We start from the raw sequence: 18,942 nt of genomic DNA on the forward strand, positions 1-18,942 counted from the left end.
TAATTAGAGGGTAGGTAATTCATGACTTGGACTGGAATGTTTTCTAGGTTATGGTACCTTTTGTACTTTGTATTGCTTTGTATAATTGAACATAGAAGCAGCCTGTGGAGCATGCCAATCTTGAAGAGATGTTGTGGTGCAGAGGCACTCAACTGGTGTGTGGTGAGGTGCAGATTTATTCACTCAATCAACAAAAATCAAAATAGCACTTGGATAGTATGTTTATGACTTGGTAAACTGATTGCCTTCCAAAGGCAACCCAGATTGGAAAACATCCATACATTATGCTGGAGGCCTGTGAGACTCGTACTCCAACATTTGGCACAGGTGATATTGCATTGAAATTTCCGTATGATTTTTGCTGAAAGTTGGATGCTTATTTGGGTAAAAGTCAGACTGGGAAACGTCCATTCACTGCCTACACCGGATGCCCTTGAGACCCTCATGCTCAGAAATTTGATGCAAGCAATTTATAGTTGAAATTTCTGGCTGATTTGTGCTGAAAGTTGGGTGCTTATATGTGCCAAAAAAAAAACACTTTTACATAAAGCATAGGTATGTGCACATCTTGATCTATCAACAAGGCTATATCAACCAGACATACCTAGTGTTCCGGGGCCTTGGATGCTCTCCCCAGTTTGAGCATCTGAATTAGTTGATGTTCCCATGAAAACCAAATACCACAATACAGGGTGTCCCGAAATTGATGTCCTCTCCCATTGCGTGCAATAACATCAAAACAAAAAATGACCGGTTCATGATTTATTTGTTGATGTATCCACCACGCTTCCGCACACATGCCCGCATGCGCTCCGGCATGCCACACATCAGGTTGTCGAGAGTTTCTCCAGAGATGCTGCTCCAGGCCGATCGGAGGTTCCTGATGAGGGCAGTTTCGGACGACGCTGGTGCCATCTTGTCCATCCTGTCCTGGACGATTGCCCACAGGTTCTCGATTGGCGACATGTCCGGGCTGTTACCTGGCCATTCTCCTTTGGCCCAGAAGCCAGGGAAGTTGGCCCGGCACCACTCCTGGGTCTTGGTGGCGTTGTGAACCGGGGCACCGTCCTGTTGGAAAATGGCCTGTGACATGTCCGGCAGAAGTTTGATGGCCGTTGGTGGTCCATTCTCCTTCCGTCGTCTCATCGTTGATGCCGCCGTTCCCTTCATCACCTCCTCCACGTAGTAGTCCGCTGTCACAGTTTGGCCGCGGGGCACGATGTGAAGGTCTGACAGGCCACGGAAACTCATCATGCCCCACACCAGGACCTTGCCCGGCTGCTTGACGGTCTCGATGACAGGCACTTCTGAGCTGTTCTGAGCCCAAACACGGTCGTTCTGGCGGTTGGGAGGAGGAAACAGCTCAAAAGGAGACTCGTCGCTGAACAGGATTCGCCTCCAGTCCTGTATGGACCAGTTGATCCGACTTTTAGCGAAGTCCAGCCGTTTTCGTCGCTGTGCTGCCGTCAGCTTGGGCTCCACGCGCGGTTTCAGCGGCTTCAGACGGAGGCACTGCCGCAGATACCGGTGGACAGCGGACTTGGAGGCCGGATGATTTTTTGCACTGAGTTTCCGCGCCAGTTTCCGTGTCGACTGGTGCCGTTTCGTAACGGATTTCGCCACCACGATTTTGGCCACCCGGCTCATCGCTGTCTTCCTCCCTCTTCCCGCGCGGTTCTCCAGTGCCTCTCCCTTGCGGTCGAGGGCCATCCAGCGTCTGAGGGTCCTGGGCTCTATCCTTAGCTCTTTGGCTACCTGTACCTGGGGCGTGCCGCCGTTGACCATGCTGACAGCGCGATAGCGAGTCGACAAAGTGTACTCCTTCGCCATTGCTGATATGCAGTCCGCGCGCCTCGCGACCCTCTCGGTACATGACCTCTGCCGCCCCGCCGGGTCGCGAGTTACCTAAGTGTGGAACTACAAGTCGATTCTAGGGCTCTGATTGGTGACTTTGGTCGGGGGATGACGCTTATAGCATGACGTCACTCGCGTACTTGGCCGGACCAACGGCGCGGCGCAGGCGCGCCGAGCCAACCCAGAGGCTCTCAAACTCAATTGTACAGATCCTGCGCATTGAAGGGCGAAACTTCGGCAAGTTCGCTTGAGTTTGGAAGCCCCTGCCAGAGAACTGGAGACGGCCGGATTATTTGCTGGACAGTGGGCAGCGCAGATGGCGATTGACGGTGCCAAAAAGATGATAGGGAAAAAGGGGTTGAGACTTGAGCAGTGAATTATAAGCCTGTTGCATAGCTGAGTGGTAAATTGTGAAATACTTAAGGTTTGAAGAGATGCAGTGTAGTTTAGCCGACTCAGGGGCATTCTGCCGAGTTATGTAAGGCGGAAGGGTCGCAACTCGCAAGTCGTTTCTTTACATGATTGCCTGATTAAAATGTAAAGCGTACCTAATGTTCAGTTGATAATACAGCGAGGTTGGGCATCTGCTCAATCCATTTCTTCTCTGCAATAGTGCATTCGCCACTGTAATTCATTGTAAGAGGCACTGGGCTGCGCCGCCTGTTAATTATTCCGAAACCACCAGTGAATTGTCACAGTCACTCACAACAATGCGAATCGTTCAGTCGTGCGCTGGGGGTCCGCCAAGTTTGAGTGTGCTGCAGAATGCAGACTGGACCGCCGAGAATATAACACTTCCGTCTCCCTGGGCGAGCGGCGCATTGGAGCCGAAAGAAACTGCTTCAGTTTTTTTTGTGGGGAAGATACCCATGTTTGAAAATTATGTTCTGGAATGATGCGATAAGGAAAAGGACGGTTTCTTGATTTGAGGGCTGTGGAGAAGAAGCAGATTTTCTCATTTGCTACCCGATGCAACGCGAAACGACGCAAATGTTGCACATTGGGCTTAAGAAGTCTAATAAAAGATAAGGGACTTCGTGAATCATGCGTAACTGACCGCGACCCAGTTATTTGCCACTGCAGGTAGGTCTAGGTAGGTAGATACTCATTTGTAAACAGAGCGTTCCACCAACCCTCGCCAGAAATTCAATCAGCAGTTGCTTATCTTAAAACGTTTGAGTGCACCTAACAACCTTTAAAAATGACGTCCTCCCTTTCAATGGTTCGTTCGAAGACACAAAGCCAGAATCAGCCAAGCAATATCGGAATCCATTGCGCAGTGTGTCGACTGTCGGATGTGCCCATCCACATAGCATATAGCACACACTGCTAAATGCAGGTACGCTCACCTACACATTAGGCATTCGAAGGACTTGATAGCTCATACACATGGAAGAAACGCATGAAATGTGATTAATAGCTGCAGCAGAAGTTTGGCGTCCAATGCCTCTTCGCCAAGTTAAGACCATGCCAATCTCGGCCAGTCTGCCGCCGCGCCGGCACTGGCCGTGGTGTGACGTCATCCGGCCGGCTCGGCGCTGGGTAGTTCCACACTTAGGTAACTCGCCGCCGGGTCCTGGGTCGGCTCGCCTGGCTAGGTCACGTGACCAACAAACACGTGACCGTGCCCCAGGGTCGGGTCCCGGTAAAGCGCCATTGGTATACCGGTATTGCTCGCGGGAAACGTAACGAACGGGAGAGGACATCAATTTCGGGACACCCTGTACATGTGGCACACTTGCTGTAGCATCTTGCAGTAAAGCAAGGCCTGGGCCTGAAGTTCTGACCCTCTTCAGAGTTCAGAGCCGCACACAGGGTGAGTGCACCTAGATTGACCAGCTTGCATAAAAATTTGGTGAGCACCTTTTGCAGAACAATTCAGCGGCTGCTGGCCACCCTGCACTGACACAATTATGCGGCCACCACCCACTATGCGCTGAATTTGGCGCATGTGAAATTATGCCAGACATACACTGACATTTTTAGCTCAATCCTGCCACTACGCCGGACATATTCAGCATAACATGTATTTTTCTAGTCTGGGGTAAAAGTGTAGAAGTCAGAATGAAGATAAAAACAATCTAACCTCACCCTACCTTACCAACTATTCTGCAACCTACGAACCTAAAACCTATTTGGACCTTTTGTACCTACCGTAAAATGGGGTGTTTTGAGGCATTTCCTTTTATGACTCAATAAGGGTTGGGGATAGAAGCATAAGGGTTGGAGATAGAAGCATCAAATTATTAGCTTTTTATGTGGCATTTGGTGCTTTACATACCTGCTACATTAAAATTCTAAACATATATGCCTGCAGATATTTTTTCATCATTTTTCTTCACTGTCCCTCAACACCCCAATGTGGAGTGTAGGGACGCATATGTTATTTCAAGAACTGTCGGCAAATTCCCACAATTGGTGTGTGAAAGGGCAAACGATTCATTTATTGAAATGTTTTGCATATTCTGTAACAAAACAGGTCAGATTCATTCACCAATCACCACTAATGGCCTTTTTAGCCAATTACATGTAATACAGTTAACGCATCTGGAAAATGTGCCTATTATAAGGTAGGTAGGTAAACAGAACCAAAAAGTACCTGTCTGTTGTCAACAAAAACCCGCTTTGAAGCTAGTCACTTGTCACTATGTTGTCCTCTTTGTTTTGGCCTTCCTATGATAACCGATCACATTTACCTATCTACATCAGTCTTCATTGACCCATCATTGTAAAACAGAGTGTAATGGGAGTTTTGAGGTATTTTGTTACCTACCGTAAAATGGGGTGTTAAGGGACAGTGGGGTGTTAAGGGACAGTTGCATGGGAAAAACTTTGAGTCATATTAACTTCCTTATTTGAGAAGGTTCAATAAAAACTTCAGTGTGGTAGTTGACACTGTTTTGCTCTTAACCATAGGACAAAATGGTATGGTTTTTCATGCAAGTGATTTGGTTCAAAAATGGATTTGAAAATCATGCTACATTTTCACAAAATTGAAACATCTCCAAAACTCTGTGTGTACCACATAAACTAGTGGGTGTACAGGGAAAATGAATGCATAGGTGTATTGTCACATGTATTACACATGTTTCCTGAAAAACTTGTGCAAATCCACCCATTCATTCATCATCCTCTTCCTCTTTTCTGGATACATGCATATTTTGAGGTGGATAGGGACAGAGAAGAAAAAATAAAAAATAATATTTAAATATAATTTCATTAAGCTTTCTTTCAGTAGGCATGGAAAACACCAAATTCCACATGAAATGCTGGCAAGTTCATGCTTTTATCTCTAACATATCTTAAGTTATGTAACAAAACATCTCACACTCTCTTTTACAATGATGGGTCAATGGAGACTGATGTAGGTAAATGTGATGTCATCATAAAAAGGCTAAAACAAAGAGGGCAACATAATGACAAGTGACTAGCTTCAATTTTTTATTGATAACAGAAGATTACTTTTTGGTTCTGTTTACCTTATAATTAGCACATTTTCCACAAGCGTAAACTGCATTACACGTAATTGGCTAAAAAGGTCATTAGTGGTGAATGAATCTGACTTGTTTTGTGACAGAATATGCAAAACATTTCAATAAATAAATTGTGTGCCCTTCCACACCCTAATTGTGGGCATTTGATGACCATTTCTTGGAATAATATAGGTGTCCCTTAACACCCCACATTGAGGTGCTAAGGGACAGTGATGAAAAGTAATAAAAAATAATATGCAGGTATAAATCTTAAAACTTTAATGTGGCAGGCATGTAAAGCACCAAATTCCACATAAAATGCTGACAATTTGATGCTTCTATCTCCAACCCTTCTTGAGTTATATAACAAAAAACCTCAAAACTGTCCCTTAACCCGCGCGGGGCTGGGGGGGGGGGGGTAAATTTTACCCCCTCGCGAATTTTTGCGATATCTCAAAAACGGCGGCGCAAACTTTCAGTACCTTTTCTTACATCAATTTGACACGTTCCCTGAAAATTTGAGCGAAATCCGTCGGAAAATTTTTGAGAAATTGACGTTTTAGTGACGTCATGTTCGTCATTTTCGCCTCAAAAACGGCAAAAGTTCAAACACCGCTAACATCTTCATTTTTAAAGGAATCAAGACGTAACAAAAAAGGTTATACGTAATTTTACTTTGTCTATCAAATGGCTATCTCGGTTTTTTAAAAAATTTAGATTTTGGCCTAAATGTTTTCAAAAAACTGACTTTTTTGGGAAAATCATTATAAAATCCAAAATTTTGAGTCTATCGAAAAAACCGGAATATATGTCAGAGAAGTGGTCTATGTGCACCTACATACCAAATTTTAGAAGAATCGGTTCAAAAATGTGGGAGTTATTCAAAATTTTATGACGTCACGACACACAAAATTTTTGAAAAATGACTTTTTTGGAAGTTCTAGACCTCGTACGGAAACAAAAATAGCACCATTCGATTCGCCGTGAAAAACTGCATCAGATAGACACCTTTTTAGGCCTTAACAACCAACTTCAAAATTTGACCTCACTTGACCTGACCTTGACCTGACCTCGACCTGAAATTCATCCAGAGGTGGTCCATATCACTTATTGAGTGTGCCTATTGAATTCTATGAGTAAAATGACCCATAAAACATGTGTCGCACATGCCCTTTTCTATATTTTGTTTTTTGGTGACCTGACCTGACCTGACCTGACCTTGACCTTGACCTCTGAATGATATTGTATGCAACGAATATTGTCTTGGTAGCCTAAGAACACGTTTTGGGCGATCAGTCTCAGTCCATGACTCCATTCTTCGGCAACTACGGTGCAAGGCCGATACTGTAGAAACTTGCAATTTGTACCCTTGACCTGACCTTGACCTTGACCTTAAACTTGAAATTAAGTACATGTTTTTAGTAGTTCGTGATGAGAGCTTTCGATTGGCGTTTGAATTTTCCAAATCGGACCGTTAGTTCGGGAGATAACAGGGGGGTAAAATTTACCCCCCCAGCCCCGCGCGTTCGGCTGGAGACCCCAGCCCCGCGCGGGTTAACACCCCATTTTACGGTATATAACTTGAGGATTGAGATGTGTTAGAGATAAAAGCATGAACGTGCCAGCATTTTTTGTGGAATTTGGTATTTTCCATGCCTACTGTTAAGAAAAGTACCTATATGAAATTATATTTAGATACATATTTTTTATTTTTTTCTGTCCCTTAGAACCCCACTTCCACCTCACAGAGGCGGATCCAGCTCAGAGTTTTTTTTTTGGGGGGGGGGGGCAAACCATAGAAATTTATCGATTCTTTCCATGCATCGTCCATAGGCGTAATGTTAAGATCATGCCGTTTGGGGGGCAAATGCCCATTTTGCCCCCCCCCCCTGGATCCGCCACTGCCACCTCAAAATAGGCATGTACCTATCTGGAAAAGACGAAGAGCATGATGAAGGAATGGGTGGATTTGTATAACTTTTTCATGAAACATGTGCAATACATGTGACAATACACCTATGCATTCATTTTCCTTGTACACCTACTAATTTCTGTGGTAAACACAGAGTTTTAGAGATGTTTCAATTTTGTGAAAATGTAGCATAATTTTCAAAACCATTTTTGAAACGGATCATTTGCATGAAAACCATGCCATTTTGTCCTACAGTCAAGAACAAAACAATGTCAACTACCACACTCAGGTTTTTATTTGACCTTATCAAATTATGAACTTAACCAGGCAGGCGGTGGGCCTCCCGGCCACCTTCCTCGTGGTTATAAGGTGCTGGTTACAAGACCATCAGGTACGGTTTAGGTCACTTTCTGATAGAGGTCAGGTCAATGATAGGTCAAAAAAGGTCAAATTTCAAAGTTGATATTTTTGCATAAAATGTGTATTCATTCGATGCAGCTCGTCACGGCGAGTCTAACAGTGGTCTTTGTTTTGCACTACGTGGTCTAGAATTGCCTAAATTAAGTTTGAAAATTTGACGTTATCAATTTGATTTTTTTTCGCTACAACTTAGCCAAAAAAGAGGTATCGATCTCAAATTTGGTATGTTGTTAAAAGGAGGTAGGGACTACATATCACATTTATTCCTTTTATTAATATAAAAAAACTTTTGGGATTGTTTTGCTTTTATAAATGCAAAAAAATGGGTGTCATAATCCAGAAATTTCAAAGATCCGAGATAGCAGTTTTACAGCTCTGTTGCTTTTACACCTTTTATGTCAAAAACATTTTCTGTGTCTCTAAAGCTGTAGGCCTGGCAGCTCTTTCCGCGAAACCTTTTTGGGTCGAAAATTGCAGAAATGACGTCACTCCGTCATTAGCGGCTAACCTATCATAGCCTTTGGAAAAATTTTGGTCACAATGTGTAAAAGTTATTCCCGGGAGGGCACTGAAAGTTTGGCGACGATCGGCGCAGCGGTTCTGGAGATATATCGAGAAAAAACAAAGGGGGGCAAAAAATGCCCCCCCCCACTAGTAAAGTAATCTTGCCCCCCACCGCCTGGAAGGTTAATATCACTCAAAGTTTTTTCCCCACGCAGCTGTCCCTTAGCACCACGCTGTCCCTTAACCCGCGACCGCCTGGGGGGGGGGTCGGATCCGACCCCCCCCCCCCCTCCGTTTTTCTTGAATAACTCATGAACCACTTTCGCTATCTACTTGAAACTTGGCATACCTTCTCCCCCATCAATTTGACGTCTCCTGTGCAATTTTTAAGAAAAAAAATTCAATTTTTTTTAGATATATCGATTTTAGTGATGTAACTACATGGCGTTTTAGTCAAAAAATGGTAAATGTTTAAAAAATCGCCAAAAATCAGGGTTTAAAGCAAATTGCAAATTAACCCGCGCACCGACGGGGGAGGCGGATTCCGCCCCCCCCCCCCTGAGGTTTTTCGCGAATAGCGGGAAAACCGCGGCGCGTGCGCCGCGAAATTTGGTATGACTATAACCTCATTAATTTTACACATGGTGTGCAAGTTTGAACCTCCTACCTTTTAAGGTCTGGTCACCAGGCCACTTTGAATGACCCAACCTCAAGGCACTTTTTTGCAACTTTGTCACCGTGCCAGAGCTACAGTAGATGTCGGAGGCCTTTGAAAGTCGCAGGATATTATTAGGTCATTAGTAGCTACAATTTGTTTATCTCGGAATTTTGATATCGGTGACCTAAGGTCAGGTCAATTTCGCGACCTCCCCATTATAAGTCAATGGGGGAAAAAATCAACTCCCAGTTTTTACCACTAAAACGGGTCGGAATGGCCCCATATACCATACATGACTTCATATACGATCAACCTTCACTACCTTGAGGTCTCTTTTGCTGTTGGGCAGCTGTGAGGTCATGTGACGTCATCAAAGGTCACCAAAGGTTTTTGGCCAATAACTCCGTACAGGAACAAGATACAGACGCGTGGATGGTCTCATTGTGTTCAGCTCGTCAAGACGCATCGAATGATATACATGATGACCGTGAGGTCACGTGACCTGAGGTCAACCTTTGACTTTGACCTTTCGAGGTCAACATATATATCATTCGATGCGGATTGACGAGAGGATCACAATGATGCCCTTAGTTTGTTCCTATCTTGACTAATTCGAAAGTTATTCGAGAAAAACTCTCTCCATATCTAGCGCCGCCATTTTGACTTTTTCGACCCCTGTGACGTCATCTTTGACCTGACCTGAAAATGACCTTTGTAAAAATTGTAGATCTTGGCCGTGCGTATCCGATGCCGTTTACCGCTTGTCGCTATCTTGCTTCGTTCTCGAGATCTCGGGGGGGGGGGGGGGGCGGTCATCCGCCCCCCCCCCCGTCGGTGCGAAGTTGGCGCAGACCCCCGTCGGTGCGCGGGTTAAGGACATGAAAAGACGCAGCTCAACGAGTTCTTTAAAATGGCTATCTCGGATTTTCCATAAAATGCGTTTTTCACCCCAAAAATTCAAAAAACTTTTTTTGGAAAACAGCTAATAAAATCCAAAGTTTTGGGAATTTCCAAAAAACCGGAATATATGTTATAGAGCTCTATTAGAACATTCGATGCCCCAAATTTCAACTTTCTATCTTGATTTTTGACCCCCAAATTGTAAAAATAGCTCCAACATGCATAGGGCATGGTGACGTCATAAGCATTTTCGTGAATTAGAGGCACTTCTGAACATCGCATGTGAAAACAAATGGCACCACTAGATTCCTGGGACAAAGCCTGACTAGAAAAGTACATTTTTATGTCAAAAATAAAAGTTGAAAAATTGACCTTTTTTCTTAGCCCTCGTTTAGTTATGTATAGTATAAACGATTTTTTATGCTTTCAATGCACACTTATCACCAGCGCAGTGACTTGGGGGTCACATATAACCATTACCATCGGATTCGGCGTGAAAAATAAGCCATAAAACATGTGTCGCACGCCCATGTAGCAGAAAGTGCAAACCGTGACCTTTCGTGACCTGACCTGACCTTGACCCGTACTTAGTATGACCCCTATACGCACATGGTACCTTCACTAGGCCTTTGAGATCATTTTTTGGTGAGTTTCGAGCAGCAGCTATCGATTCCGCTGTCCGTAAGCCGATTCATGCAAAACCCCTGAATTTGACCTTTGACCTGACCTTGACCCGAAAGTTGACCTTAATCTTAAAATCTTAAAGAGTGCTTTGGGAAGGTCTCGTAGAGACCTTTCGAACGCCGCCTCGCGGGGCTCGATACGACCATTGGTTCTCGAGATAACAGGGGGGGGGGGGTCGGATCCGACCCCCCCCCCCCCCCCAGGCTGTCGTTGGTACGGAAATAGCCCAGGCGGTGCCGGGTTAACACCCTGTTTTACGGTATACCTACTAATACCCTTAGTTGCGCCAAAAATAAGCCACTTTTACATTAAGCACATGTGCACACCTCGCAATTAAGACTAGGTATTAACCAGACAGATGATTCCGGAGTCTGGGGCCCTGTTCCACGGTACGACACCACAGCGTGCTACCGCTATCGTGGTATTTACTATTTAGTTTCCATGGAAACGTCAACAAAACTGGATGCCTTCCGATATTAGTTAGTGCATCCAAATTTGTTGATGTTTCCATGGAAACCCCATACCACAATACATGTAGAGCACTGTAGCGTCGCGCCGTTGAACGGTTCGGGCTGTTACACTTCAACAACCTGACTATGACATTGTCATGTATTCGTCGTAATTTCGGATGTGACGTGCCAGTAGGGCATCAACTGCTTCTGGTTTGCTAGCCGGCATTTGCACTGTAGCTTTCATAGATGTGACTGCGATTGAGCTGGCTTTTATACGCAGTCTACAATATGGAATTGTATGCTCAAATATTACAGTTCAGTGTTCACTATTCATTAACCCGCTCCCCGTTGGGGTATCGGTGAACCCTACCAACGGTAGGGGGGGCCGTTTCGGCCCCCCCCCCCCTAAAATATCGGAAATTTACCGGCCGATTTTCAAAATTCAAACGGCGTTCGATAGCCCCATCGGGGAACTACCTTGTGAGTTGTGACCAAATTTCATTGACCTCAGTCCAACCGATGACGTCACAGGTCAGGTCAAAGATCGGATTTTCACCGTTTACAGGCATTTCAAGAAATGTGTTGTGAAATCCAGTAAATTGGTAAGTTATTGAAAAGCATCGATGGTAAATTGTTCGTCAAACACATATTTTGCTATCTGAGGTCACTGTTACCAGGTCAGGTCACAGAGGTCAGGTCGCTGGGGGGTCACAATATGAAAGTGTCGTTTGATACACGTTTTATGGTCCATTTTACATGACAAATGGGATTATGTGGATTAGGCAACCTTTGAGGCTAGTTTAGGTTACGTTCTGATTAAGTTCAGGTCAAATAAGGTCAAATTTCAAAGTTGATATTTTTGCATAAAACGGGTATCGATTCGATGCAGCTCGTCACGGGCAGGCAACTTGACCAAGTCTTGGTCAAGAACGGAACAACTTGTCCGTGTGTACCCTATGCCGTTTACCGCTTGTCGCTAGCTTGCTTTGTTCTCGAGATATCGCTGTCACTCCCGCTGGTAATAATGGGCAGGTCACAAAAATGACCTGACATGAGGTGAACGCAGGCCGAAAGCCACTTTTTTATTATCGCATATGAATAGCAATTGATAAGGCTTTATTCGTCATCAGACAAAATTGCAACTTTCGTTGGGGAAAATATCAAGGTCACTCTTCGAAAAAATGCCAAGAGGTCACGTGATCAAAATTTTCAGAAATTGAAAATCCGAGATAGCCAAAATATTCGTTGGTTGGCTGCGAGCTGAACGATATAAAGTTGTCCTCATAGAAAACCAATAGTTTCTGAACCGCCAAACATAGGGCTGCAGCGTGACCTCCAGAAATTGCCCGAGTCTATATCTCGGAAACCGTTGTTCGAAGAAAAAGTTCCTTGCCACAGCTGGCTTCCCCGCCCATCACAACCCAATACACAATTATACAAAAAAAAAACATACCTATGAGGGTGTATGTCTTTGGTCGATCTATCGTGGAATGCCCCAAATGTCACTTGGTCATCTGATTTTTAATCGACGTGATGAGATGAGATGAGAGATGAGAGACGTCTAAGCAAAAACACTCATAAGAAAGATAGAAAGGCTTCAGAATTAAGGTGTTAACGCAAAAATGCGGTAATTTTTAATAACATTGAGTTTAAAGTAAGCCAAGGTTACAGGTAGGGTAAACCTAGCCTATCTCTCCGTCCGAGGTAGGTGTTTGGCAGGATTATTTTGGGAATAGGTGGAGGTTAGATTAGGATGGACGGGGTTAGATGAGGCCGTTTGCTCTGGATGTGTGAATGCTGCCGCTCGCCGCAGAGCTCGCCTTGTCTGCGTGCACGCCGCAGTGCCGCCTTGTGTAGACGTGCGACACCGGGCTGGGGCTGCCGGCCGGTGGTGCGGGCCGGCCGCCCCTCGTGTTTAGCTCATGGTGTCTGCATAACTTTTACACCAATTTCAACTTTTGCAGAATCGAAAAGGACTCTTCTGATGTGAATAAATCATCACAAGAAGTTGCTCAAAAGATAGTCGAGCTGCAGAAGAAATTCGAGAAGGCGAGAGAACAGGTAGGTCTGTATTACTTCTGGCATCGCGCCTTTCTCGATCGTTGACTGAGCGCTTGTGGTGCATGTCGGACAAGTTATCCAGAATGCTTTATTAAACCGCGCCCCGCTGGGGGTGGGGGGGGGGGGCTATTCATAGCCCTTCCCTCTCTCCTTTTTCTGCAATATCTCCTAAATCGCTTGGCATATCAACACGAAGCTTTCAGTACTTTCGGCTGCATCAATTTGACACGTTGTATCAAAGCAAAATTTCGTAGCTACCATAGATAGGCCGGAAATGACGTCATTTCCGGCCGATTTCGATGCAAAACATTCAACTACGGCAATCGCTCTTAAAGCTAGACACGGGCGGTCGCAGCCGCTAGCGAAGGGGGGGGGGGGCAAAGTCACACTGCCGGGTCATAACATTAACCCGCGCCCCGTTGGGCTCTGCCGATCAACGCGCTCCGTTGGGGGGGGGGGGCAATTTGCCCCCCCCCTAAGATCTCGAGAACCACGCAACCTAGCGACAAGCGGCAAACGGTGTTGGATAGCCCTATCAGGGAACTACCTTGTGACCCAATTTTATTGACCTAGGTCAAACCGATGACGTCACAGGTCAGGTCAAAGGTCGAATTTTCACCGTTTACAGGCATTTCAAGAAATGCGTTGTAAAATCGAGTAAAATGCATTTCATTGAAAATCATCGATGGGGAAATGTTCTTCAAACACATATTTTGATATTTGAGGTCACTGATACCAGGTCAGGTCACAGAGGTCAGGTCACTGGGGGGGGGGGGGGGTCACGTCACAATATGAAAGTGTCGTGTGATACATGTTTTATGGTCCATTTTACATGGCAAATGCGATTATGTGGGTCAGGCAGACTTTTGGGCCAGCTTAGGTCATGTTTTGGTCAAGGTCAGGTCAAATTAGGTCAAATTTCAAAGTTGATATTTTTGCATAAAATGGGTATCGATTCGATGCAGCTCGTCACGGGGAGTTCAATGGTGGTCTTTGTTTTGCCCTACGTGGTCTAGGATCGCTAAAAGTTGAGTTCAACAATTTGACGTCATCATTTTTGACAAAAGTTTTGTTCGCCATAACTTGGCCAAAAAACGAGATATCGATCTGACATTTGGTATGTATATAGAAGAGCACAGGGACTATCATATTTATTCCGGTTTTTTCGAAATTCGGATTTTCTTTTGGATTTTTTTTTAGTTTTTCTTTAAAAAATCAATTTTTCGAATTTTTAGGGGTCAAAAACCCAAAATTTTGAAAATCCGAGATAACAGTTTTGTAGCGCCGCTTTTTGTCTACTAGACCATATAAAGAACTTTGAAATTGCTTGGTAATTGTAAATTTGGTGAGCGTTTCAAGATTGCATGTTTTTTGCTCATTTTTGCTCGAACATGACCTCAGTTTGACCTCAATAACTCCTGACCTAAGGTGACCTAAGACTTGAAATTCGGTGTGAATGTGTCAACTTGACGCCCGGGAAGGTACTGAAAGTTGGCGGCGCTGCGCGCCGCCGTTTTCTTGCTATTCAGGAAAAACCACAGGGGGGGGCAAAATGCCCCCCAACGGGGCGAGGGTTAACCGTCAACCTGGGTTTTGGGGTGGTGGGAGGGTGATCGGCTAAGCTTTTACGTGTGTAGCAAAATCTACGCCACGAAGCGCCGCGTAGTTGGCATCAGGTACTTATGCTACATCCATCTCATTCTTGCGTAAAATTTTTGAACTCGGTTTAAGGCAAAATATAAGTTTTAGAGGCAAAGACAATTACGAGCACGGTTGTGTAGCGTTTGACCTAGAGAGAAATAGAAAATAGTTTTGTTGACCTGAGATCAGGTCAGCGACCCCGATCTGTGGTTTTAGTTTTTCGCAAACGAACTTGAATCAGTGAAATAGTCTCTAGCAAGGATACTCTTATATGACCTTGACCTTTGAGCAGCCTAGTGTCGTAATATGAACCACAAATAGGGACCTGGTAAGCCTCAAAACATTTCAAAATATCGTGGAATTTAGCACGCAAGATGTGCTAAGATGTGCGAAGTTTGAGGTCAATTTTGAGCATGACCTTAACCTTCACCTTTAATTTTGAGCACATTTTTAGAATCCTCATATTTTCTTCTTTCGTTTGACACCCAATTTTGCCGGTTTTAGGCATCCTGCCGTCCTCTAGAACGCTTAATTTGAGATCACTCTACATGTGCCGGTTTTTGCCTTTGCCTTTGACAATTGACCTTAGGTCAACAATTTTAGCACTTGATTTAACAATCAAGTGCTTTAGAATCGTCTCGTAAGGACCTTTCGTTTGGTACCGCTGTTGTTTCCATAGCTCCCTAATTTACAAAGTTAGAAAGGGGGGCGAAAAACGCCCTCCCCGGGCTGCCGTTGTTGGGATTGCCCCCGGGTCCGGCCGGGTTAAGAGGATTGCATCAACCTCTTAACTGAAGTATTCACTGCTAATTATTTTTACCATGTTTGTCTGTAACAATAGTTATGCGAACTTTGCTTCTGCCAAGAACCAAAAGTTGCATAAGGTTGTCTTCATTTGACAATATATAGGGAGAGTGGGGCAATGGCGACACCATAAGCATTTTGCTCAATAACTTAGCTATTTGAAGCTATTTTGTGGTGATTTTGACTGTGGTTATAGCCAAAGGAATAGGCTTTCAGATAACACCCAGTTTTAGTATCTCAGATCACTGATGACAGATTCAGAGCCTACGCGAAAATGTGGTGAAAAATGGAGGTGCAAAAAAGCGTGGGGTAATGCCGGCCCTAAGTGCAATAGCACAAAAGTCGAAATATCGTCACTGGTATATCATCCTTAAACCGTTCTTTCGATGGAAATTTAAGTGAGAATTAAGAAACGACAACTGTATTCAGCAGTTAACAGTACACTGCACTGCAACATAGCACGCACTCGCTGAAACAACAGCGCGGCGCCAACAGAGCGGCAAACTAACACAACCGTAAACACAGGAAGCAAACTAACACCAGCCGTAAACACAGCAACCCGAAACGTTGAGCTTTAACGACAGAAGTCGCAAACAAAACCGCGTGGAGTCATTCCGGACACGTGTCCGGTATTACCCCGAGGTCAGCTTTATTTTAAGAAAGCAGGCAGTAGTCAAAGGATTGCGCCGCAAACGCCTCACATCCAGCAGTCGCCTAAGAAAGGCTTAATTGAAGGTCATTGCAAAGCAGCACTTCTGAAAATGCGTTAAAGGGACCCTCCCACCTTAACATTAGATTTGAGTTGAGATAGCCAAAATGGGTCCCTGGCTCACAATTACCGGTTTCGGCACTCACAACATCGAGAATGCCTTAAATCGGAAATATTGAATTCAAAATGCAGCATTTTGATTCAGAGGGGCTAATGCTTAGGAAACCCCTCTGAAGTGTGACGTCAGCGCAAATATCTAACGATTTTTAAATGTTTGACTAAAACGTTTTGTAGCACGCGGTGGTATATGCTTTTTGCGCGCAACATCTGCCGCAAACGCCGCACTTCTAAATAAAGTCGCTAGAAACAGCGGAGATCCCAAAAATAAACAAAAGTAAAGTCTAATATCTTGAAAACCGGTGAATATTTTTTCGGTGAAATTTGGTAGATATTCGTTTTCGCTCTTTCTGACCGAGCGACATCACTTTAATGCAATTCATAAACTTTTTTGAAGGTGGGGGGTCCCTTTAACACATTTCACAGTCAGCAAATAGATGCAACAAAATTAAAAATCAGATACGAAAAACACATTTAATGCTATAAAAATGAAAATTGGAGCTACCGTGACAAACTTGCACCACGTGCTAGAATGGCGCTCAACTTAAATGTAAACAACATCAGTTGATTAGTGATGGACAAAGTACTCACTAGAGATGGGTGGCCGGCATTACCCACCGTCCGCCATTGCCCGCTCTCCCACTAACTACGGCCTTTGACAATCAGGTGCGTTGTGATGTTGCATTTGTTTGCGTGACTGGTGGCTGTTGCAGACTCGTAAGGCTGCCGGCATCGAGTATAACCGAGCGGAGCAGCTGCACCGTCTGTCGGCGCTGAGGGAGCAGCTCAGTCTGAAGCGGCAGCTGCTCACCAAGTACCAGGCGCTGCAGACCTGGACGGCCCGGCTCACTGAGAGGCCAGTAGCCACGCCCAGAACCCCAGCCACGCACTGGCCGACCGGCCTGTACTGTAAACTGTCTCTATTTACCGATAATCAACACCATCATTTGCCTCTGTTTATCAAAAAACAATCCGCAAATGAGAGGCACCTGCTGCCGCTTGCCATGCATTTTATTGTCAAAGTCCATCGAACCCGGCTGCCGATGCCTGGAAGCCGGCTTGAGAGCCGAGCAAAATTTGAGAAAATTTCATTTTACAAATTATTAGGTAGCGCGTTCATACCAGTCCGGCGTGATGCGACAGGGCTGTAGCCGGGAATCGCTTACACACCGAAACGTGTGTGTGTTGCTTAGGGCCATCGATCACATTGAGTGACTTGGCTGCAAGATTTCCATGCAGCGACGGAGTTGCGTCATATAGTCGCTATGGCATAAGATATAAGTGATGGCTGGTCATTTTTGTACATTAGGTATTGGGTCTGTGGGTGGGCTTTGTCAGACTGATGGGAAGGGAAATTTTGCACCCATTGCCAGCGCAATATCCTCGCAAAAAATTGAAGGTTGCTCTAGGCTGGTATACAGTTAAGTCCATATCGATTCATATGTGAAGAGAATTGTGGAACACTGTTAGCCTTGCTGTGCCTGCGCATTTTACTCACTGTAAATGCGCATTGCTTTTTCTCTTTTTCTAAGGTATGCCTATCAGCTGACTCCGATGTATTCCTTTTTATGTTACATTGATGCTGCGTTCTCATGTCTCGTCTTTGCATTGCAGATTTTATTTACTAGCTGATACACTTCCGAATCGCTAAAGTATATAGCGCCGAGATGTCTTCGACGACGCAGAAGCACCGCAACTTCGTGGCGGAGCCGATGGGCGACAAGCCGGTCACTGCTCTGGCTGGCATCGCCGAAGTCAACGGCAAAACTGGTTGGCGAACGGTTTCGACAAGGCCACATCGTGCTGGGCCAGTTCCTCGTGCTGAAGAAGGACAAGGAGCTGTTCGTGGAGTGGCTGCAGGACCTGATTGGGTGCAACGTCAAACAGGCCACCGACTGCTGGCAGTGTCTGGACGACTGGTGCGCAGAGTTCTTATAGGCTCCGACGCAGGCGGGCCAGCTACCGACTGCCGGCCTCGCCTTGAGCCTACTGTCTTTTGCGACTTTTGGCGGGCTAGCGAGGGATCGCCATGCCGTAGTATTGAACCTCTCATATTTTCGCGTGTTTTAAATTGGCTTCATGCATGTGGTCAGCCGAGATAAGGCCGGTCGAGGTGTTTCCCAATGGAAATGGCAGCGCACTGAACAGTCCCCGCCACCAGCGCCGCTCATCGCCACCCGTCTGTCGTCACGTCGCGCCCGCATGGCCGGCCTGATGGTCCGTCCCTCGGGAGGGCGGGGAGTGCTGCCCGCCGCTCAGCGGGAGGGCGGGAGTGCTGCCCGCCGCTCAGCGGGAGGGCGGGGAGTGCTGCCCGCTGCTCAGCGGGAGGGCGGGGAGTGCTGCCCGCCGCTCAGCGGGAGGGCGGGAGTGCTGCCCGCTGCTCAGCGGGAGGGCGGGAGTGCTGCCCGCCGCTCAGGGAGGGCGGGGAGTGCTGCCCTCGCTCAGCGGGAGGGCGGGGAGTGCTGCCCGCCGCTCAGCGGGAGGCGGGGAGTGCTGCCCGCCGCTCAGCGGGAGGGTGGGGAGTGCTGCCCGCCGCTCGGGACTTAGTAATTGGGACGCGACGTCAGTGTAATAAGTACTTCGACGTAGTAGGTATACTATTCATTGATGAGTTGAATGAAGTTTCGGGCAATGCTCGGCTTTGACGGCTTGTCGCTCCTTTAGTGCACTGTTTGTCGCTTGGAACATGCTGACAGCGCTCACGTGCGGCTTCTTTTTCTGGACACTCATTCGTGTATGTATTCACATGCAGC

General features: G+C 45.8%; 1 pseudogene; it reads left to right on the plus strand.

Moving 5' to 3' along the window:
* The first annotated feature begins 81 nt into the window (after positions 1–81).
* Positions 82–18,224, plus strand: LOC122369361 (annotated as a pseudogene).
* The last annotated feature ends 718 nt before the right edge of the window (positions 18,225–18,942 follow it).

Source organism: Amphibalanus amphitrite, unplaced genomic scaffold (assembly GCF_019059575.1).
Source record: "Amphibalanus amphitrite isolate SeventyFive unplaced genomic scaffold, NRLGWU_Aamphi_draft 001028F_arrow, whole genome shotgun sequence".
In the NCBI taxonomy this organism is placed as follows: domain Eukaryota; kingdom Metazoa; phylum Arthropoda; class Thecostraca; order Balanomorpha; family Balanidae; genus Amphibalanus; species Amphibalanus amphitrite.